This window comes from Adiantum capillus-veneris, chromosome 9, assembly GCF_014529385.1.
Source record: "Adiantum capillus-veneris isolate H3 chromosome 9, ASM1452938v2, whole genome shotgun sequence".
Taxonomy (NCBI): Eukaryota; Viridiplantae; Streptophyta; class Polypodiopsida; order Polypodiales; family Pteridaceae; genus Adiantum; species Adiantum capillus-veneris.
The window spans coordinates 41,300,046-41,323,894 of NC_140939.1; the positions used below are offsets into that span (position 1 = coordinate 41,300,046).

Here is a 23,849-nt window from a genome sequence, read left to right on the forward strand (position 1 = left end):
CCCCTCTTGGGATAAAACAAGCCAAGATGTAAAGTGCCACTAAGGTAGCGGAAAATCCTCTTGACAGCCTGCCAATGCTTAGACCCTGGGCTATGCATAAATCTTCTGACCTGTGAGACTGCAAACTGAATATCTGGCCTCATGTTGCATACATAAATGAGGCAACCAACAGCAGTTTGGTAAAGAGTGACAACAGCAGAATTGCCAGCATCATGTAGACTCAATTTCAAACCTGTTTCCATGGGAGTGACAATAGGTTTGCAATCCTCAAGTCCAAACTTACATAGCAATATCTCTATGTAACTTTTTTGACACAAGGCAATACCACCATCACACTGCTTAAACTGTATACCCAAGTAATGATGCAACAGCCCCAAATCTTTCATCTTGAAAGTAGCATTCAAATCAGCCTTAAATTCAGCAATATGTCTCTCATTTGGTCCAGTGATCAGCAAATCATCGACATAAAGAACCACAATGAGAAGTACATCATCCCCACGCTTTACATACAATGTGCTTTCTGTTTGAGTGTTACAAAAGCCTCATTTGACCAAATAAGTGTCAGCTTTCTCATACCAAGCACAAGGAGATTGCTTCAACCCATGGAAAGCCTTCTTACATTTGCACACTTTGTCCTCTTGTCCTTCTATGACAAAACCGCGGGGCTGCGTTACAGAAACTTCCTCAAATATGTCACCATTCAAGAAAGGAGTAACAATGTCTGATTGATGTACATCCCAACCAAAATAAGCTGCCAATGCACATAGAAAATGCACAGTAGAAATACGACAAGTGCGAGCAAAAGTCTCTTCATAATCTATGCCTTTTTGTTGTGCATAACCCTAGGCAACAAGTCGAGCCTTATGGCGATGGATATTACCATCCGGCTTGCGTTTCAACTTGTAACCCCACTTCGTACCAATGGCTTTTTTGCCAGGAGGAAAATCACATAAATTCCATGTGTCATTTTCTATAAGTGCATCATATTCTGATTGCATGGAAGCCATCCAATTTTTTGAATTCTCTACTTCATCAAACGATAGAGGCTCCTCAGCATCATGTAAGCTAGGCACAGCCAAAGCATAACAATCTGATGCATAAGATGCATGGCAAGAGCCTGAACGAGTACGACTAGACAAATGTGCATCCAATTTACTGTCACACAAAGTGTGCACCAGCCATTTTGGCATACCTCTAGCCTACTCATTTTCAGCCCTTTCCTCATCAAGTACATGATGTACATCTGCATCAGTAATAGGCTGATCTGTAACATTTTCAAAAACCTCCATAGGCTGTACATTTGTCTCATTGGAAATTACATTTGTATTTCTAGCATTGAAAAGAGGCAACAAAGTGTCATAAATGTCCTGTGAGCTTACATTACTGTCTCTAGTACATGATAGCAAGGGCTGAATAGAATCTTCCACAAACACTACATCCCGTGAAACCAGAATACATTTAGTTTGCGGATGATACAACCTGTAACCTTTGCTTTCAGCACTATAACCAACAAAAATACATTTGACAACCTTATCATCCAATTTTATCCGCTGTGTTTGTGGCATCAAAGCATATGCCAAACAGCCAAAAACATACACGTGTTCAACAGAAGGCTTTCTATCATGCCATGCTTTATATGGAGTAATAGACTGCAAAGCTTTCATAGGACACCTGTTAAGTACATAAGTGGCACACATGATGGCCTCAAGCCAAAAAGAATGCAGCAAAGCTTGACTTTTGACCATACATCGTGCAAGGAAAGTGTCCATATCATCTTCCTCATGCATAATCTTTGACTCCAGCTCTTTACACAACAAAGAAATTTTAGCCTCATTGTGGCTTGCATAAACACCTGCTAGAATATTGCAAGCTTGTTTTACATATTTTTCTGAACGAATGTGAGGAACAATGGTGTGCTTCACAGACAGCACAATAAATGATGTTGGTCTCCATAGCTTCCCGATCCCTTGGGGTCCTTGCCGTATCGTTTTTGTTGACTTTGGCTTCACCGAAGCTCCGTTTGGCAATTTGTCACTCTAAAAGCACCCGTGGTTGTGTTTACATGTCTTCGATGACTTGTGGTGGTCTACCACCATAGGACTTGGTTGTTGATGGTCTAGGAAAGCCACTCGTGAAGTTTGGTGGCAAACGGACATGTGGTTTGGCCGTGAGAGCTATTTGACGCTTTGTGTATCTGATGCCGTTTCTGAAGTTTAGTGCCACTTCGGGTCACCTTTTGGTCATGTGGGCTATATAGACTTTTCAAGCATGTCACGATGCTCCTACCCATGAATTTTGGTAGCATTTTGGCGCCTCTCCGCCGATTTCCCATTTGGTGGCCGCTTGCGGGGCTCTAGGAATTAGGGTTTTTTTCGATGGTTTTCTACTGCCTTTGGGCATCCAAGACTGGTCTCCTATGCTAGGGTAAGCTGCCGATGAAGTCTCATTGCTTTTGGGTTAGCCGTTAGGTGGCCACTTCTACTTGTAGGTCTCTACTGCCCGCTTTTTGTGTGAACCCTATGCTAGTTTTCGCGACAAAACCGACAAACATGCGCGAAAAGCTCAAGGTGGTGAGCCTAACTCTCATGTTTGAAGCCCGTCAGGTAGTCGTGCGCGTCGTAGAAGCTGCTGGAAGTTCCGTTCGCTCTAGGTGGCAGGAGCTCTCTCTCAAAGGTCAATAGTGGAAATGAGCTTAAAATGAAGTGAAAATTTCTTATAATGGGGGTCCCCGAACCACTTTTCATGAAAATTGACATGTGCTCCCAACTTCTTGCAAGATGGGGTTTAGGCTCAAAAAAAAATTTATTTGGACTCCATTTGCCCAATTTCCGAGAAATTTGACATTTCGGTCAAAATCTGGCCAAATCACGCTTTCCGCTTCATTCACATAATTGCACCCCCATTGTACCATAGGTTGTCCTATATTCACTGATCATCCCCATATTTTTTGTTTTTCATTACGAACATTTTTCACCTGCTTTTTGTATTTTTGAAGTCTTTCTGCCGAAAATTAGCAAAATTAAAAGGAAAATAGCAAATCAAACCCAAAAAATCTCCAAAAATCATAATAAATCAAAAACATCATCACAAAACATTATATACACTTACATGCAATTTTTATGGCCGGATTTCTCCGTTTTACCAATATTTTGCTCGAAAAATGGTTTTTTTACTTATATACACACACCTAGGGGTTTGATTTGGCGTTTGGCGCCATATACCTGTAGATTCATGCTGTATAAGGGCATATGTACTTGGGTTAGTCCAAAAAATTTTGCAATCAAACAACAACCCTTGAAAATAGTTGAAAAACATGCCCTTTTTTGCTCTTTCTGCCATTGGGTCCGCATTTGAGAATGCCTCCCCCCCTCCTAGCTGGAGTCCTCCCGGACGACAAGGAGTATGTGTCGTGCAGGGGTTGAAAAAATTTGTGCTAATGCTTGGCCATGTAATGTGGCCCTATATAATGCATACTCGGTCAATGCATGTAAATATTAATGTTGTGCAAGAGAAGGGTATAAGCAAGATGCTTATTGGCATTCGCCGTCGAGGTTTCCTGTTTGTTGTAGATTTGGTGGGCGGAGTTTCTTTGTAAGTAAAAGTTGTAACTCCACCGCTCTTTGTCTGATTATCTTTCTTGCAAAAGTTGCTTGCTTTGTTGCTACTATTGATATGGCCATAGTTGTCTCCTTGGAGAGAATTTGGTGGCGGAATCGGCCATAGACCTTGTTTTTTTTTCTTTCCATTTGTAGCTTTGCCTTGTCGGTTTCTGTAGGTTTATGTCTCCTTCCGCGGTTGTCATTGTTTTGTTGCTGATTCGCATCCACATAAGTCGGTTTGTTGGTTTCATATGCAGTTGTTTGCCTTTCGATGTTGCTTGTACTGAAGGGAGTTCCTTTTGCTTTGGTTTCGGAATCCAAATGCGAGTCGCATTTGAGTTGTTGCTGAGCATTTTCTTTGGGATCCATATCTGTTTTATTCCCTTGGTTTTTGGTTGAACTATCTGCTTCGGTTGAATTCTTCCGTTGTATTGTGGTTTTTCTGCCATGTCATTTCTATCCTTCCGCACCCATACTTGTTTTTCGTGTGTTGGTAACCTTGATGTTTTCAATGCTGTTGGTGACTTCTTATGCCTGTAGTGAACATGGTTGGGAGTTCTCTGTTTGTTAGCCGTCGGTATCTTGTTGTTCTTTAGTGGAACCCTTCCTTTTGGCTTTTTATCCAGTGATTGCATTGCTGGCAGCTGATTCTTTCGGGGTTGCTGAGCAAAGGCTACCACCTGTTGTTCTTGTGCATGCTGAATTTTGATTGCATTTGCACTCCAATCTATCTGCACATTGTACTCTTTTTGCCAAGGTTGTCCCAACAACATGGGATGTTGTGTGCTTTCATTCTCGACCACATAAAACTTGTGTGGGTAAATATATTGATGTATTTTCACATGCAATATAGTCCATCCCAATGTTTTCAACGAATATGATGTACTACTTTCCAGCACTTGTGGAGTAGGATGAAGTTGACCTATGGGCTTGAGCTGTTTGTATAATCTGTAAGAGATCAAATTTGCTTGAGCTCCAAAATCAAGCAATACCGTCGATTCAACTTGATTGCTACCCACTTTGAGTGCAAATATTGGCTCCACTGTGTCTTCATCAAAATTCGTTAGTCGAATGGCATTGATTCACAACGGTGTTCCAGTATGGTGTTGTTGTCGTAGAAGCCTTCTTTTTGCAATGCGTTCTTTTGCTTCTTCTTGAGCTTCTTCTCTTACCCTCTGTTTCTCCTTCATCCGTTGTTTTTCATGATGGATTTGTTGAAGCATATCCTGTGTTAGCGGTAAATGATATTTCTTCAATCGACACCCACTAATCCAATTTGTCATTTCTTCACCAGCTAATGTAGCAAGCTTCACAGCTCCTCTTTGTGATAGGTCACTAATCACAAAGGGTCCCATCCCTCGCTTTTTAAGTTTCTTGGCATGTTGCTTCAATGTATAAACAAGTACATAATCACCTATTTTGAACTCTTTCGTTCGCACATGCTTGTCAAAACACTCTTTTTGTCTTCTCTTTTTAGCATAGATCGAAGCTACAGCTCTCAAGCGAAGTTCATCTATCTTTTCAAGATCATCTATTCTTGAAGAGAGCTCATGTCCTGTCCATTCTAAGCGTCTCGCTACTCGTAGAGTTGGGATTGAAAACTCTATGGGTAATATAGCATTTAGGCCAAACACCATGTTGTACCGTTTCGTTCCTATGGATGTTTTGTAAGCTACCTTGTATGCCCATAGTGTTGAGTGTAGCTGCTAATCCCAAGCTATTCTTGACTCTAATACAATTTTAGTGAGAACCGTGTATAGTGTTTTATTTGTGGCCTCAGCTTGTCCATTTGCTTGTGGATGATATGGAGCAGATTTTCTATGTATGACCATGAATTCCTCTAGCAGATATTCAATGACTTCATTAAGAAAATGTGTTCCTCGATCACTGACAATTTCTATTGGTAATCCGTATTGTACAAAGACATTCTCATACAAAAATTGTGCAGTGGTTCGTGCATCTGCTTTTTGTGTTGCCTTGGCTTCCGCCCATTTCGTGAGATAGTCCGTAGCCACAATGATATATTGGGTATGGGTGCGATATGCAGGGGGTGAAATAGGTCCCACAAAATCAATGCCCCATTTTGCAAATGCCTTTGCTCCCATCATTGGCCGTAGTGGCATCTCATCCCTTTATTGGCACCTTGGTGCGCTGGCATGCATCACAACGCTTTACAAACTCGTCAGCATCCATATGCAATGTAGGCCACCATATTCCTACGGTGGTTAAGACAATTTTTTTCGTCTTATCGCTTGAAAAATGGCCTCCACTTATGCCTCCATGTGCGTGCTCTAGAATCAGCAGGTATTCACTTTCACTTGCACAGATTCTAATTTGATTTTCCTTTCCTTGCTTATAGAGTTGGTTTCCAATTAAGTGAAAGTCACTAGCCTCCAGCTCTATAGCCCTTTTCCGTGCTCTTGTTATGTTTTCAGGAAACGGCCTTGTGGTTAAGAAATCAATGATATATTGACTCCATGCAGGTGCAATGTTTACCTGAAACAATGTTGCATGATCCACTGGTCGTTTGGCACTACAAATAGTACAACTGTTAACATAAGCATGTGTGTCTGCGAACATAGTTGGCCAATAAACCCCTAACTGTTTTAGTCTCTGGTGTGTTTTCACTGTTGAACAATGAAATACACAATCCTGGACATGGGCTTCTTCAAGATAACACTCAAAATCCTCCGGATCTATACATAGTCGTAGAATTTGGTCCAAGCCTAGATGATACAGCCATCCTGCAATCAACTGGAAGTTTTTGGTTTGTCGAATTGCTTGTTGTTTGGATCTGTCTTCCGTGTTATCAAACCTACCTCCAAAGGAAAGAATGCTAACAATTTCTTGAGACCATTTGGGTATCATTTCAATATTGAAAAGATAAGCATCTGGTATGTCATCATCTACTCCTTCAGGAGCTTCCCCATTGTGTAGCCTTGAAAGATGATCGGTGAGTTTTACCCTTTTTGACCACCACTGTGAAATCAAACTCTAGCAATATAATAAACCAGTGTACAATTCTCCCAGTATTGCATGGTTTATTCACCAAATACAAAAGAGCTTGATGATCTGTGAAGAACACAAATTTGTTTGCGAGCAAATAATGCCGAAATTTCTTTACAGCATAAGTCATTCCTAACCCCTCTCTTTTGGTGGTTGTGTAGTTCTTTTCCGCACTATTTAACTGTCGGCTTGGATAACAAACTGGAAAATCCATTATTCCGTCTCCACGTTGAGCCAGAAATATCCTGATTGCATATGCAGATGCAATCAATGTGAACATGGAATATCTTTTCCAAATCCGGCTCTTTAAGTTCAGGTGCTGATACAAGGTTTTCCTTCATCTTTTGGAATGAAGTTTCACACTCCTCAGTCCAGTCAAAACTGACTAACAAACGATACAAAGGTTGTGCGATGATTGCATACATATATATGAATCTTCGATAATATCCCGCAGTGTCCCATGAAGGATTGCACTTGTTTCGCATTAGTAGGCCTGGGCAGGTCTACGATGACTTTGATTTTGTCTAGGTCAGTGGTTATGCTATTTCTTGAGACAATGTGTCCTAAGATGCGGCCTTGCCTAACCATAAAAATGCACTTTTTCGGGTTAAGACAGATTCGATATGTTCTATATTTTTCAAATACCTTTTGCAAATGGTCAATATGTTCCTCTCGTAGAAGAGAGTGTACACATAGATCATCCATGTATATTTTTAAGAATCATCTCATGTATTCTTTGAACGCATGCATCATTAACCTTTGAAAGGTAGCTGGGACATTAGTTAAGCCAAAAGGCATAACTCTATGCGCATAGATTCCCCATTCTGTGGCAAATGCTGTTTTGTGTTGATCCTCTATTGAAATTGCCAGTTGGTTGTATCTTGAAAACCCATCTAGAAAGGAATAAGCTCGTTTCCCGGCCACCATCTCAAGTACATGTTCTGTGATCGGCAAGGGATAATTATCCCTTATGGTGGCTGCATTTATCTTTTTGAGGTTTACACACACTCGCAGTTTTCCATTCATTTTGGGGACTACCACAATGGATGACACCCAATCTGTATGTTTGATTTCATAGATGAATTCAGCATCCATCAGCTTGTCAATCTCTTCTTTGTTTTGTTTAGCAAATGTGTCATTATATGTATAAGGACTCTGTTTGCTAGGTTTGGCATCTGATTTCAAAGGAATTGTATGTTGATATATCAATGGATCAACTCCTTTGAGGTCTTTGTAGGACCATGCAAACACACCTTTATACTTCTTGAGAAGTTGTGTTGGAAGTTCTTCTTCTTCAAGCTCTAAATCAGTTGCTATATAGACCGGCTGAGGCTTCTCACCTGGTTCAACGAGGTTTATCCTTTTTGCATTTTTTGGTCCATCGTAAGATTCCTGGTTTATTCTTTCCCTGACTGGTGGTGTCATTATGATTTTTTTGTCCTGGATGGTGAATTTCCGATAATGTGATGGTACATTCATGTTTCCTTCTTCTGACTCCCCCTTACCATCACTATCTCCCTCAGTAGTCCATACCTCTCGTAAAGACCGTTTTAATTCTTGGTATTCTTGTTTTTGGTCCACTTTGGGTCTTTTGTTGTTTCTTGTTTTGATTTTTGAGATTTTTGTGATTTTGTTTCTGTTTTGGCTTTCCGTACTTGTTTTATTTCCTCTCGCGTTCCTTCCCTTTGAACCCCATTTCTACCAATGCTTTAGACTGGAACCCGTCACTTGCCTCATCTGTCGTATTTGGTACTATGATAGGCTCTCCCCTAGACTCATAGGCATTCGTGAGTCTTTCCTTCGTTTGTACTTGTTCCTTTAAAGTTGGTTTGATAGGGGTTGGGCTGGTACTTCATGCCGATTTGCAGGTTTACCAAGCGGGTTTTCTATCAAGGATTGATCTCTTTCAATCATCCTTTTACACATTTTCAACCTCTGTTTTTCTATTTTAGCATATGGATAAGTCATCCATCTTTGCTCTTGGGTTTGGTTCTTTTTTAGTCTGGCTTCGTAAGCTTTTAAGATTGCATCTAACTGATCATTTACCTTGTCCGTCAGTACTCATCCGCATGATCCTGCACTATTGGGTTCTACTATTTCCTTGGGTGCTATGGTTGTCGCAGTGTGTGAGCTTAGGCTAGCTAGATCCTCTAACCGCTCTAATCTATCTTTTGTGTGTTTTAACTCCTCGGATAGAGCCGTTTGCTCTCGTTCTTTCCTGGCTTTCATACACGTCTTTCTAGCTTTCCAAGTGCTTCTCTAATTTTTCATTTTTGAACTTGGGGCATCGGTTTTTGGCTCTTCAATTATGGGTTCGTTCGTCATTCTTTGAGCTTGGGCTCGCGTCACTGCTTGAATAGGTATTATTGTCTCGTTTTTTGACCCTCCGCTGGAAGGCACTGCTTCCAGCATGTTCAAGGTAGTTTTTGCTCCTTTGCTCGGGTTCTTATGGCAATCAGGAATCAAATGAGTAACTTCACATTTGGTGCAATATGAGTTGACTCTAATGATTTCATCATGAGGACAGTCTCTTAGCCAATGGTCTCCACCACACTTGTAGCAGGGTCCTTTAGGCTCTTGAGGTGCTCCTTGAGCTCCTCTTTATTGGTATGCATGTCTCTGTCCGCCCATGCCTCCGTTGGCTATGAACAACAATGTTCGTTCATTCAAGCTATATCTTCCTTCTCCTGCCTATGCAGTAGTTGGTGGTCCTGTATTTCCTACAATGCTCCATGGTTCTAGTGTTGAGGGTTCTTTCGGTGGATAATAGGCAGTATTTGAAGCATATCCATTCGGATCTTCATAATATGCATGCATAGGTACCAAAGCCTTCTCTTCTGATTCGGTTACGGTTGGTGTGTATCTTATGCCGACTGGTCGTAATCCTGGTAGGGGTGGTTGTTGCCCCAACACTGGTTGTGGTCTTTCTACACCTACAGGTCCTGGTAGATTGCCTGCTTGATACCTAGGCATCGGTTGAATCTACGGACATGCTACCTGAGCTTGGGGAGCATAAGGTCTCTCTCTCACATATCCCTTGTTATAATAACATTCCTCCATCCCATGGTTTGTCCATTTTTATTCTATAGCACACCACTTGGGCTGTTTGCTGGGGTCTGGCATACAAGTTAATCTTTTTTAGCACTTCCTCTACAAGCTACTCCTGATTTGCAGCTACTTCTCCTTTCTGTGTTGTCTTAGAAGACTTGCTTCCACTTTGTTGTGAGGATGAATCATCGTCAAGATCCTTGAACTCACCCTCTTTGTAGACCGCACAATTGTCCACAAGGTAAAGATCATCCTTAGTTAACTCATTCCACGCCGTGCTCCTCTTCATATGTAAGTCCTTCTGGAGATCTGCATTCCTTAGTCCTTGGATAAATATAAGCATAAGTCTAGACTAAGTTGGCAGTTCTTCCACAAGACAGAACTTAACATATCTTTTTAGTCATATGGCTGCCTTTCGAACAGATTTCCCGTCTTTCTATTTGAATTTATGGATTTGTGAGACTGTATTATGAGCTATCCCCCTTTGCGAGAATTCCTCGATGAACTCGTCAAACACCTCCTCCATAGACTCAAAGTCTCTACGCTCCACAGAGTCAAACCAAGTAGCAGCGTCATCCTCTAGGGTTAGTCCAAACCCTGCCAATTGGGTAGGAAAGTTTAACACCTCTTCAGCTCTAATTACACGCACAAAGGCTGCTACATGATCTCTCGGATCTTTGTTTCCCGTGTATTTCTTGTTTACCCATTTTTGCACTTGAGAAGGTCTAATTCTACGATGGTCTACAAATCTCATCATTGGATCTCCTCATCCCAATCTATATATCTCCTCTGGTCTTCTGTAGTAGGTTGGTTCCTCTCCCAATGGTGCTCCTAAGCCATAATTTCTAACAGTTCTTGCAAGATATGGTTCATCTCTTCGAGCTTGTTCTATGGGTGGTCTTCCATTCTTGTAAATTCCTTAGCCCTCGTGCAGCTTGACAACCATCTCGGTTTTGGTCTTGCTCTAATGTTGCACTCTGTTGAATCCATGCCTGCAAAGATGGCTGGGTTGATGGTTCATTTTGGTTGTTGAATATCTGCGGTCGGGTAGAATGTGAAGTTTCGTCATACTCCTCTGAAAAGGGATTTGTCGACTTGCTAGGGGTGTAGGTGGCTCTTGGCACTTCATCGGGGGCATATGTTGATGCTCCTGGAACTGTTGCCTTTTCTACCTCCTCTAGGAGAATACGTTGATATTCTCGCCCGTACCTATCAACAAAAACGATATCCTTCCCCATAGCAATTTCATAACAGAATAAGTAGAGAACCTTGTCTTTGCTTAACTCGTTTGGGTATGGTTCTTTGCAATGAAAGTAAGAGACTATTCCCTCGCTCTCATGCTTATAAATTCCCACATTCTCCTTATAAGTTGAAACCTAGTTGTTTTCTTATCATACATAAAAATAGCTCCAGGTCGATCAATGTTTGGAGGTGGTTCTTGAGTTTCTGAAACCATTTTCCCCTTCGCCACGTTATCTCCATATCTATTGTAATCTTCAGGGTTACTAACTATCAGATAGTGGTTCCTCTTTTCATCTCGGAATCTATCTCCATCATCATAGACTCGAATTATCTCCAGTCTCTGAGTCAGCCTTTCTTCAATACAAATACACTTGCATCCTTGATAGTCATAATAAACTAGGGCTCCCCTCAAGTTTGTTCCTTCCAAGAAGATCACAGTGAACTTGGAATCATTCAATTGATTTAGGGAGGTGCTTCTTCCTGGCATTGGTCCGTCATAGGTGAAAATATTTAGACACTACTGCAAGTTCACTGGAGTTTTCTTTGATGATATCATCATCTACTCCAAGTCCTTGGAGGAACACAAACAACATCTCCAAGTGATTTTTCAAGCAATGAGGAAGAATAATCTTTTTCTCAACCAAAAGAAAATTGAATTTTTCCTTCAAGAGATTCAATACTTAGGTCATATTATCTCTCAAGATGGTATCCGTATGGATCCATCAAAGTAAGAGGTAATAAAAACATGGCCTAATCCAAGGAATCTACATGAGCTAAGAAGCTTTATTGGTATGTGTGCATACTAAAGACGCTTCATAGCAACATTTTCTCAAGTAGCAGGACCATTACATGAATTAACAAAGAAGAATGTTAAGTATTCATGGACTGCTACTAAGCAAAATGTTTTTGTCAAGATCAAAGAGAATCTTACCTCTCAACTAGTGCTCATGCTTCCGGATCTCTCAAATCCATTTGCGGTCCAATGTGATGCTTGTAGTGATTGCCTTGGTGCAATCTTTCTTCAAGAAGGTCATGCCATCTATATGAGAGCCAAAGGCTCAATACGGATGAACAGGTCTTGGGAATTTATGAGAAAGATATTTTAGCTATTCTACATGCCCTAGACACATGGAAGCACTATTTATTGGGGACTCAATTCATTTTACGAACAGACCACAAAGTCTCAAGTACTTCATGATGCAAACCAAGCTTTCCGACAAACAAGTGAGGTGGGAAATTTTTATTTTCATATTGCTCACATTGCTGGTAAGCACAATCAAGTGGCCGATGCACTTTCACGATGACCAAAAGTCAATGCGACGTCTATAGCGACTCACAATGATCTATCTTCTATGATAGATGAGTATGCTACTGCCCCTGACTTTAAAGATGTAATGTTAGCCCTTGCTTTGGGGAAGAAAGAGAAACCATTGACCTTGCAGTATGGTTATCTTCTCCATGGAAATAGGCTATGTGTTACCCACTCCATTCGTGAGAAAATCATGTATGAATCCCATGCTCCTCCCTATGCGGGGCATAGAGGAATTCAACCTACTCTTCGAGGAGTAGAGACGTACTTCTATTGGCCTACCATGAAAGTGGACATACAAGAGTATGTTTCAAAATGTGTGTATGCCAAAATACTAAGTATGACAGAGGGAAGAAACCTGGATTACTCCAGCATTTCCAATCCCTAATTCACCATGGGAGAGTATATCCATGGATGTAATCTTTGGATTACCCAAGTCTATCCATGGGATTGCGGGGACAATAGTCGACAGGTTTAGCAAGCAAGCACACTTTATTCCTTTCAAAAAGACTATTAAGGCACACCAAATGGCAACCCTCTTCATATCTCAGATTTTCAAACACCATGGATTACCAACATCCATCGTGTCAAATAGAGATCCTAGAATGACCAATAATTTTTGGAAAGGTTTCTTTGAAAATCTAGGTACAAGATTGAATTTCTCTTGGGCCTATCACCCACAAACGGATGGCCAAAGTGAGATAGCCAATCTTATGATACTCGATCTACTAGACTTATATTATAGAAGTAGATCAACGATCACAATGGGAGAATTACTTACCCCTTGTAGAGTATGCGTACAATAATATTGTCCATACTACTACAGGAAAAGAACCTTTTGAGATCATAGAGGGAAGACCGAAAAGTCTCTTGCTACTTAAAATACACGGGAAGATCTTTGTTGCTGATGAGTATAGCCGTGACCTACAAGAATCTTTTCAAAAGGTTAATGAGGGTATATCCATCTCTCAAAAAAGGAAAAAAATTGTTGCTGATAAGCACAAAAGGACCTTAACTTTCAAAGAAAATGTTTGGGTCTTACTTAAGTTTCCCAAGGCTCGATTGAGGAAAACAACGGGCAAAAATCCTTCGGGCCATCAAAAGTATTATGCTAAACTAGCAAAAAAGGTACTATGGTCCTTTTCGTGCTTGTCGTGCTTGCTAACTAAGGTGCTCAAGGTGTTTTTGGGAACCTTGCCCAAGCTTGAGGTGATTCTCATGCTTAAATGACTAAGGTTCTTGAAGTGTTCAATTCAAACATGATCCCCAAGAGGCATCAGCTATTTTCATGCTTAAATGACTAAGGTTCTTGAAGTGTTCAATTCAAACATGATATCTTAAGAAGCATAAAAGACACATGTCAAGATCCTCCCCATGTGGCCCTCATGATGTGCTTGAATCCTATTGGATATGCTTTAAAGGGGTCCAATGAGACTTTAGATGCATAAAAATATATAATTAATTTCTTTCTCACAAAGAGAAAAAAGAGGACACGTGTCCAAATGATATAATTAAATAATATAAGAGAGAGACAGAGAGGGGGGGGGGGTGTGGACCAAGCATAAGTGGGGGTATACTCTCCCCCCCCCCCCCCCCCCCCCCCTCACACACACACACATACACTCTCATGGTGTGAAGTGCAAATTGAAAGAGCTCCATCTCCTTCTCCAAGCTTGTTGAGAAGTGGAGAGCCTACACCAACACTCTTGGCTATGGAATGCAAATCCAACCAAGAACCATGCTTCAATGCTTAAGCTTACCATCTTCTTCATCTTCATTACTATGCTATTATGCTATGCTAATCAAGAAGATTGATGATAAGTGAGTAACCATTTCTTTCTCCTATGGATGATTTTTCTTCCTCTTCCCTACCCTCATTCCCCGCTAGCTCTCTCCACTTCGAAGGTGTTTGAGGTCTTGGGACTAAGGCTTGGGATAGTTACTACTTTTTGCAAAGTTTATGTTATGCTTTGATGCGTGAATCTTTCCATCTTAATTGCATCACCTATGGCACAAGGAACACAAAGATTGTATTGTATCAAGTCTCTCTTGATAGGAGAATCTATAATACAAACGGATTTTGGAGGGGGGACCGGCTCCAAGTAATCAACTATTGTCATGTTCTCTAATACTCTCTCCCTTGGAAAAGTATTGTTCATGCCAAGTTAGTTAAGTACTATGTTTATGTTGCTACCATCAATTAAGTTCACCCTCTATGTTCTCAAAGTAATCTCACAAAAATGCTCACTCTAATTCTCTTAATTCTTCTACTCTCAAGGTTTATAGGCCATTTCCATTACAGTATCCATTGTAGATATGATAGCTTATGCACATACATAGTGCGCCTTGAGTTGGTTTTCCTTGTTAGTGATTGTCCTTAGAAGGTTGAGAAGATGATTGACACCCATCTATTTATTTCCATGCGCATATGGGTCAAGCTCCATCCTTGGTTGAAATTTTGTTTGTTGGTCTAGTTCACACTTTGCTAACAACTGCAAGCAGTGAATCGGTCCAACAACAAAGGACATCCATGGGGAGCATCTATCTATTAAGCTTGATGGAGTGTCTGCATGCAAGTTAGTAGCATCTTTGCTATCTTGATAAACATTATGCAAGCTAGATCCGGTATCCTCTTGAAGACTTCAATTGCATCTATAAAGGTCTTCATCATATAATCTTCACTGGCCTTCGCTTTTGGTAGAGAGAGTTTGGGGTAGTTCAGCCAGATAGGATGTTTCTTTAGATATCGCTTCTTCTGCTTCTCTTGCTTGCTACTCCGAGCTCCTCGGACACAACCAGCCTTTGATACCATGTTAAGAGATAGAGAAGGAGAGATCTTGAGCTCTTGGTAGTACACACACACACACACACACACACACACACACATAGAGGGAGGCAAAACTTGCGTCTAATTCTTCTTTACTAACTCAAGGTAATAAGTCTATAATAATCCATAAAAGAAAAATTATAACATAAAATAAAACTAGTGCAATGGTCTAGTGTGAACCACTAGAGAGTGAGCTAGATGGATAAGTGTGCCATCACTCCATCGGGTAGAACAAGTTGATACATATAGGTGTACTATCACTGGCAAAGATATGTGTATCCACCAAGGGTGCTAGTGATGATGACTATTAGTGATAGTCATCCAAGAGCAGTATATGTTGAGCTTGGCATCTCAAGACAAGGAGGCCAATGAGTCACAAAATTCAAAGGTACAGAAACAAGGGCCGTACGAAGAGATTGAAGATCACTTGAAGAAAGATTCATGAAATGGCTATCACTGGGGGTGTAGCACCATTGAATCCTCTTCTGTCTCTCACTCTCAAAAAGTAATCCGATCCAAGTACTCATAGGAGGAGAAAAAAACTCACCAAAATCCACCCTTTGTACAAGAAGAAGCATCTCTGACCCCACTGTGGTACAATCCCAAATAGAAGCCCCCCAAAACCCTCTAGCAAAGGAGCTCAATCAATGGAGAGTGCCAAGGTACTCTCTTCCTTGCATGAAGAACATGAGGAAGATTTTTAATAAGGCTAATTTTTTTCCAAATGTGGTAGTACCTATCTAGGTCTATACACACTTATGGTGGAATACAACAATAAAGGAGAAGTGATTCTTTAGAGGATAAATCCACAGATAGAGCAAAGAATCGAGTTCTTCTTGGCTCTCAAGGTAAGCTATCCAATGAGATAGAGGCTTGGTCATGGGACAATCTACTCTCATTGGTGCCCCTAGTAGGTTACCCAATGGGATCAAAGTTTACCCATGGGATACTCTATTATTATTGGTTCTCTGTGTGGTCTATCCATTGAGATCAAAGGTTGTTCTAGGTAATTCTTAACTCTCATTGGTTTTGCATGATGGCTATCTAATGGGATTCAGGCTTGCTTGTAAGCGACATAGCTAGCTACTTGATATGTGTCCTTTATGCCTTAAGTGAAAGAATTGAGTTATAATTTTTGTGAGTGTTCTCTCTCTCATCTCTCTACAAGAAGGGCTCGCCCCATAGAAACCTTAGAGAACATATTGGATGGTCTAAACTACTTAGAGGTGGCAAGAGACTTTCCCATTAGTCCTAGGCCCAATGGACTCTAGTACTATCCTTTGGAGATTTCACTAAGCTTACCCTAAGTCCATTAAAACCTTCATTGAGTGCACTTTGCTTCTTGGTAGACTATCTCTCCTCTCGGTCCTCTATTGAGATAAGTTAGTAGCACATATTAATATCCTAACTCTTGCTCCCTTTAAGTTCCCAATTTAATGGTCAGTTTAATATGACAAAATCATTTGGGAAAGTTAGATATTAGATTTTATGGCATTACCTTGCCCTTCAAATCATAGTTGTCCTCGCCTATGAGGTATGAAAGATAAATCCTAGTCATTAGTCCATGGTTTCCTAGAGGTAGGATCCCTTTTTACCAAGTGACATCTTTCCAAAATGGATGACTAGTCCATGGTTTCCTAATGGCTAGAGGATCCCTTTTTACCTCAGCGAAAACTTTCCAAAATAAATGACTAGTCCATTTGGTGCTTGGGAGACTTAGCTACCACAAGCATGTCTACTCTATAGTCCATATCAATACTCCGAAGTAGATTGACAAGTTCTACTTGGTGCTTGAGAGACGTAGTCACCACAAATGTGATCATAAGAATGCATAATTTAAAATTTGTACGCAATAAAATAAATTGTCATATAAGACAAAAACTTTATACATTATATACATTTACATGTGCTTACTCAAGTGAGTCATTTTAAGTCTTGACAAGGTGCATACTACCATTAAGCTGGATTCCTTGAATCCATCTAGCATCTTCAAAAGGATAATTATTAAATTTAGTAGATATCGTCGGATAATCTTACCATCTTCAAGACTTTGTCTTCATGTGTCGTAGGATAGACTTAGGTTGGAGTACCTCTTCTTGACCTTCAAGTTTTGGAGGATCTTCATTGATGGCTTCTTGAGGTGGCTCTCGTTTGTAAGGCTTAAGTAAGCTCACATGGAAGGCATCATGAATGAGCCAATGATTGGGAAACTTCAATTGATAAGCCATCTCATTGATTGGCTTAAGAATTTGAAAGAGACCATAGTATCATATTGCTTGTTTAGCATAATACTTTTTGTGTCCCGTAGTATTCTTGGCCAAGGCATGCCTTAGACGAGCTTTGGGAACTTGAGCAAGACCCAATCATCTTGCTTGAATGTCGAGGCTCTTCTATGCTTATAAGAAATAGCCTTTTGTTTTTACTGAGAGATAAATATAGCTTCTTTAATCTTTTCAAAATATTCTTTTAAATATCATCTATATTTATCAATAACGAAGTTCTTCCCATTTTTGTAAGTAGCAAGGGACTTTTGGATCTTCCTTCAATAACCTCAAAGGGTGTTTTTCCTGTAGAAGTATGTACAGTGTTATTGTATGCGTACGAGTTAGGTACTTCTCCCATTGAGAACGTTGATCTACTTTTGTAACATAGGCTTTTAGTAGATAAAGTATCCTGGACTTGGCTATTTCACTTTGTCCATTTGATAGTGGGTGATAGACCGAAAAGAAATTTAATCTAGTACCTAGATTTTCAAAGAGACCCTTCCAAAAATTATTGGTCATTCAAGGATCTCTATCTCACACAATGTAGGCAAGCCATGGTACTTGAAAATTTGTGATATGAAGAGGGTCTCCATTTGATGGGCCTTCATAGTATTTTTGATAGGTATACAGTGAGCTTCGTCATTGAACCTGTCAACTATAGTCCATAGACTTGGACAATATAAAGATAAAATCCATGGATATGCTCTCCCATGGTGAGTCAAGGATTGGCAATGGCTAGAGTAATCCAGGTTGCTTCCCTTGATCATGTTTTGTCGTTTGGCATATCACACACTTTGAAACATAGTCTTGTATGTTTACTTTCATGGTAGGCCAATAGAAGTATGTTTCTACTCCACGTAGAGTAAATTGAATCCCTCTATGGGTATGTCCCGCACAAGGAGGAGCATGAGATTCATACATTACTTTCTCACAAAGTGAGTGAGTGACACATGGCCTATTGTCCTAGACAAGATAACCATCTTGCAAGGTAAATGATTCTTATTTCTTTTCTAACTGAGATGGTTTTGGGCCTTTAAGAATTGACATATTCATTCATGTCTTTGGGTAGCCAGGCACAAAATTGTTGCTTTTGCTCTCCAAAGCCTATCTTTTTGTAGAAAGTGGTTCTCTTTGCCTTGAGAAGGTGTCTTCACCTTGTCAAGATGAACTTCATTGAGGTGCAAGAGAGAGAGAGAAACCCATCGACCCCCCTTCTTGGGAATGCTTGAAGGCTATTGGACCTTGTAGTGTTAGCCAATGAATGGCTCACTTCATTTCGAGCAAGAGGGTTACCATTGTGACAAGTGTCCTTCATTCCCTATTTGAAAAGAGAGCTCAATTCTATAATTAAATAAAGCTAAATTCTCCTTGGCTCTCAAGGTAGGCTATCCACTGAGATTCAGGCTTGCTCATGGGATGATCTACTCTCATTGGTCCCCCTAGTAGGCTACCCAGTGGGATCAAAGCTTACCCATGGGATACTGTATTATTATTGGTTCTCTTTGTGGGCTATCCAATGAGATCAAAGGTTGTTCTAGGGAGTTGTTAATTCTCATTGGTTCTTCATGTTGCCTATCTAATGGAATCAAGGCTTGCTTGTGGGCGACATAGCTAGTTACCTGACATGTTTCCTTTATGCCTTAAGTGAAAGATTTGAGTTATAATGTGTGTGAGTGTTCTCTCTCTCATCTCCCTACAAGAAGGTCTTGCCCCATGCATGTGGGGGGTGCAACTTGGCCACTTGGAGGTCCATAGAAACCTTATAGAACATATTGGATGGTCTAAAATACTTAGAGTTGTCAATAGACTTTCCCATTAGTCCTAGGCCCACCAATGGACTCTAGTACTATCCTTTGGAGACTTAACTAAGATTACCCTTAAGGCCATTAAAACCTTAATTGAGTGCACTTTGCTTTTTGGTAGACTATCTCTCCTCTTCGTCCCGTATTGAGATAAGTTAGAAGCACATAGTGCTCCCTTTATCTTCCCATTTTAAATGGCCAGTTAATATGAGGAAATCATTTGGTAAAGTTAGATATTAGATTTATGACACAAGATTCTCTAAAAGAGGGCTCAAAGGCTAAATCCATGGGTCATTGGCAGAAATGGAATCCAAAGGGCGAAAGACAAAGCACCTCCACCTACATCGATGGCAACCCTTGTCGCATCTCCCGTCAAGGCCTAGCCAGTAATTACTCTACTATCCACCTCATGAGAACCCTCTATGGTTGACATTTGGAGACATTCTGTCCAAGTCTAGCCCTCTTCTAGTGTATGTTGGGATAAAGGTGGTTTGCCTCTTACCCCGATCGGATGTGCCAAAGGCGTCTAACCACCCATCACTTGTACACACCTTATTCTTTACTAGATAGAAGAATAAGGGGATCTCTCACACACATTGTGGTGAGTTTCTCCTCCCACATCATGTGTTCTCTCTCTCTCTGTCTCTCTCTCTCTCTCTCTCTCTCTCTCTCTCTCTCTCTCTCTCTCTCTCTCTCTCTCTCTCTCTCTCTCTTCACACACGCACCACATTTGCACACTCTTCAGTCTGGCTGCCTACTGTCCACTGACCACTATCCTTATTCTTGTATATAGACAAAGAATAAGGATCTCCTCATTACTTGGAGGTCTGCACACCACCTACACACCATGCAAAAAGAAATGGTGCAGACGAGCTTCTTGCAGTAATTATGAAATCACACTACATTTTTCTATGATTCCAAACCCATGCATTGACTTGAAGCCATGAACCAAGCCTTATAGAAATATCCCTCTACCCATATTGGAAGAAAGATGATTCTAGGAGAGTAGATATGATGAAATCAAAACAACTCTAGCATCTTGTGAGCCATCAGTCCCACCACCTACTCAAAAACTGATGGAGATTCTCAACAAGATACAATCATAGATACAAAGGCAAGGCCCACCATAAAGCTTAGCAATCAAAAAAGAGAGCGACCCAGAGAAGAGAAGCCTATATGCCTAAGTTGGCAAAGCGAACTAAACCACTTGTCAAGCCACCCACCATACTACCAAAGGAAGCCATTACAATGCAAAAAATGCTCACCCAACCTCCTCTTCCACCACCAAAAAGGCCACCCATTCCCACTAAAGATCCTTTTCCTCTTCCACAACCTCAAGAACCAAACCACATGAAGCACAGTACAAAGTAGTCCTCCCTCCAAGGATTAATGGCATTCAAGGATGGAGTGTCGGTATATCAAGGGGAATTTGTGTGCCCATAGGTACATACAAGAGATGCATGCCATAGCTTTGGAGTATTTGTTGGGAGTTTAAAGAGTTAAAGACCCAAAGGCGTTAAAGGAGACACCAAGGTCCAAAGATAGACACCAATTTTGCATTATTTAGCTTGCATGTCACTAAGTGTTTGTACCCATATGAGCCCATTTACCTAATCTTTTGTAAATGCATCTATGTAAAGGCCTGAATTTTGGTATAGAGAACCTTTAGAGTTGATCACAAATCTTGGGGGATTTTCCTTGTATTTATCTGGAACTTTTAGAGCCTTACCTCCTCTCCCTCCCTCTCTACCACCACGGCGTGCCATTTGTAAGTACTGCAGAAATAAGTCTCTCCCTCACACCCCCAAGGGTTTTCATCATTTGCAAATCTCTCTCTCTCTCTCTCTCTCTCTCTCTCTCTCTCTCTCTCTCTCTCTCTCTCTCTCTCTCTCTCTCTCTCTCCCCCCCCCCCCCCCTAGCCACTCAAAGCTAGGTGGTGCCCCCTGTTCTCTTTATCGTGATAGGCTCGAGGCGCACCATTCGGCCCCCGGCGTTTTAGAGTCCGTCGGGGTTCCGGGTCTGCTTTGGGTCCGTCACTATCCTAGTAGTAAGAAATCTAACAGTGGTGGTTAACAGAATAAAATCCTGGAAACAACCTGTATCTAAAACATCTTTCTTCTCAACATGTACCAACACCTTGAATTCTGTTCTGCACAATAAGAAATTAAGAACAAGTTTTCAAGTTACATGCAGGGTCAGCATGACAATAGAAGCTACCAGGAAAGCACTAATAAGCTATCAGTACTACCAAATGCTATCCTCGTAGCTACCTTGCCCCGTGCCATCATGGTAGCTACAGATGCTATCATGGTAGCTACCAATGTTATCCTGGTAGCTACCTTGTCACTTGCAGGACTTCCTTGGCAGAATGGCAGCTCATGGCAGAATGACAGCTACCAATGCAATCCTTGTAGCCACCTTGTCACTTGCAAGACTTCCTTGGCAGAATGGCAGCTCATGGTAGAATGGCAGCTACCAATGCAATCCTTGTAGCCACCTTGTCAATTGCAAGACTTCCTTGGCAGAATGGCAGCTCATGGAAAAATGGTAGCTACCACTATTATACTGGTAGCTACTAGGGTTGACAATGAGAACTTCCTTGTCACCAGCAGGAATAGTAGCTAATGGAAGAATGGTAGCTACCTTGCCACCAGCAAGACTTCCATGGGAGAAATAGTAGCTCATGGAAGAATGGTAGCCACAGCCATATTGGTAGCTAGCTCTACCAAGATTAGCATGACAGCTACCACTATGAGAGTGGTAGCTACCATTATTGTACTAGTAGCTACTAGTCTTGTATTAGTAGCTACAATTAACAGGGTTCCCTTGATAATAGAAACACAAAAAACAGATAAATTTAAGCTCAATGCTACAAAATGCAGTAGGGTGTATACCATGGTCCATGCTTAAGGGCATTGATGAAGCTTTGGTCTTTGATTGCACTCCTTGGAAATTGGCATTCGTACTGCTGAGGATCACCAAAGACCGCATGGTATGCAAAATCGATTTCATGCATCCCATCTCCATGCATGTTTCTTTGCTTGCAACAAGATGGCCAAAACAGTACATGTGAAAGGCATGATTGCAGGGCAGCAAAAACATGCCAAGTGCATCGTCGTCGTACATCGTCAACCCACAAGCACTGCAAACTTTGTCCAAAGGCAAGGTGCCCATATCCACAGGTGGAACTTTTGGCAGAGGTGCAGACAACAAAACTATACTTCTTTTGACCTGCATGGTCTTCACAAAATCCATCTGTGCCTGTGCACACTCCTTCACTTCCTGTGTAAAATCTCTCTCCTTTAGAGCACTATCCATAGCATCAAGTGGTGCCTTCTCCTCAACTACCACTTGCAATTTTTGGAGTGTTAGCAAAAACCTACCGATAGTATTTTTAAGCTGCTCCACCTTCATTGCATTCACAACATCGATGCTACCTTCTGACTTTAGTAATGCAGCCTCTGCATCTTTCAAGTGGCCTCTGTTGTTTTCCACTAGGAGGTTGGCATCTTCATTTTGGTGCACATCAGCCTAAAGCAATTCTAGCTTCTTAAAAGCTTCATTATACTCTGACAATGCAAAAGAATGCTTGCTTATAACCATGTTGTAAACAATATCTAACTCTGTAAGAGACGGTGGACCAAATAAATTATTTTTCTGCACATCATCCACTATATCGATCGGAGTTTCCTGGGGTGCCTCCAAATGATCTGGAGTCCTCGTCATTTGCCGCGAACTGTTAGGGGTAGAGGAGGAATGGAAAGCTGCCCATCGCTGAACTTCTTTGCATGTAATTTGCCTGGATCCATATTTGTGACAATACTTTCTGAAAACAAGGCCTAGTCAACCTGTCCCTTCAACTGCTCTTATAGAAGCCTCTAGCAAATCCTTTAGTCACCTCCATACCATAATTTCCAGGAGGTTCTTGATACACGAATGTGAACAATACATAAAACCTGCTCCAGAGATCTAGCTTGACATCTCTACATTTTACTTTGATGCCCCTCTTCGGCACCTCCTTAAAGCATTTCAACCAATCTTTGTTGGTGAAATTTGCCTCAGTCAGCAATCGAGCATCCACTCCAGAGTTGGGAAGGTCGTATACTTCATGTGCTTGACGCTTTGTCATGCAAAAAACTGTCTTCCTTTCAAATGGCACATATGGAGTGCACCAATGGCCTTTGCCCTGTAAAATACAGGGAAAAACATAAGACCATAGTTGTTTCCATACGGCAAACGCAAACGGGTATGGAAGTATGATTAGAGTATGGTTCAACACTTAAGCTTGAAACATACACAGCCATAAATTTACTAAAAACTTAGATAACTTATGCATGGTGAGAATTTATAATATCACAATTTTACAGAAGTTTTCACATTAAACATCAATTGTTGCATTGAGCAGGAGCAGAAGCAGGCTGGGCATGTGCATGAATAGGTGGTACAACGACCTGTGTCCCAGACAGATAGCTACCATGTAACTACCACCTTGGTATTTCTTTGCTAAATGAACTTTTTGATTGGTAGCTGGCTAACATAATGTTACCAACTTGTTATGTTTTTTGCAGAATGCTGAATGCTAAAATCTTGATGATCTCTGATGCACTTTTCCTATATTAAATGAGTGTTGCAGGTGGTAGATACCACACTGATAGAGTATCACTGATTCATGCTTCTTCATAGCACTATGATTTGCAATCCATACGAGTACGGTCCCAACTATACACAAGACATGAATGCATGTGCAGCCAG

General features: G+C 41.0%; 2 pseudogenes; both read right to left on the reverse strand.

Moving 5' to 3' along the window:
• Nucleotides 1-842: 842 nt before the first annotated feature.
• On the reverse strand, nucleotides 843-22,415 carry LOC147450395 (uncharacterized; annotated as a pseudogene).
• Nucleotides 22,416-22,437: 22 nt separating this feature from the next.
• On the reverse strand, nucleotides 22,438-23,226 carry LOC147450396 (uncharacterized; annotated as a pseudogene).
• Between the last annotated feature and the right edge of the window lie 623 nt (nucleotides 23,227-23,849).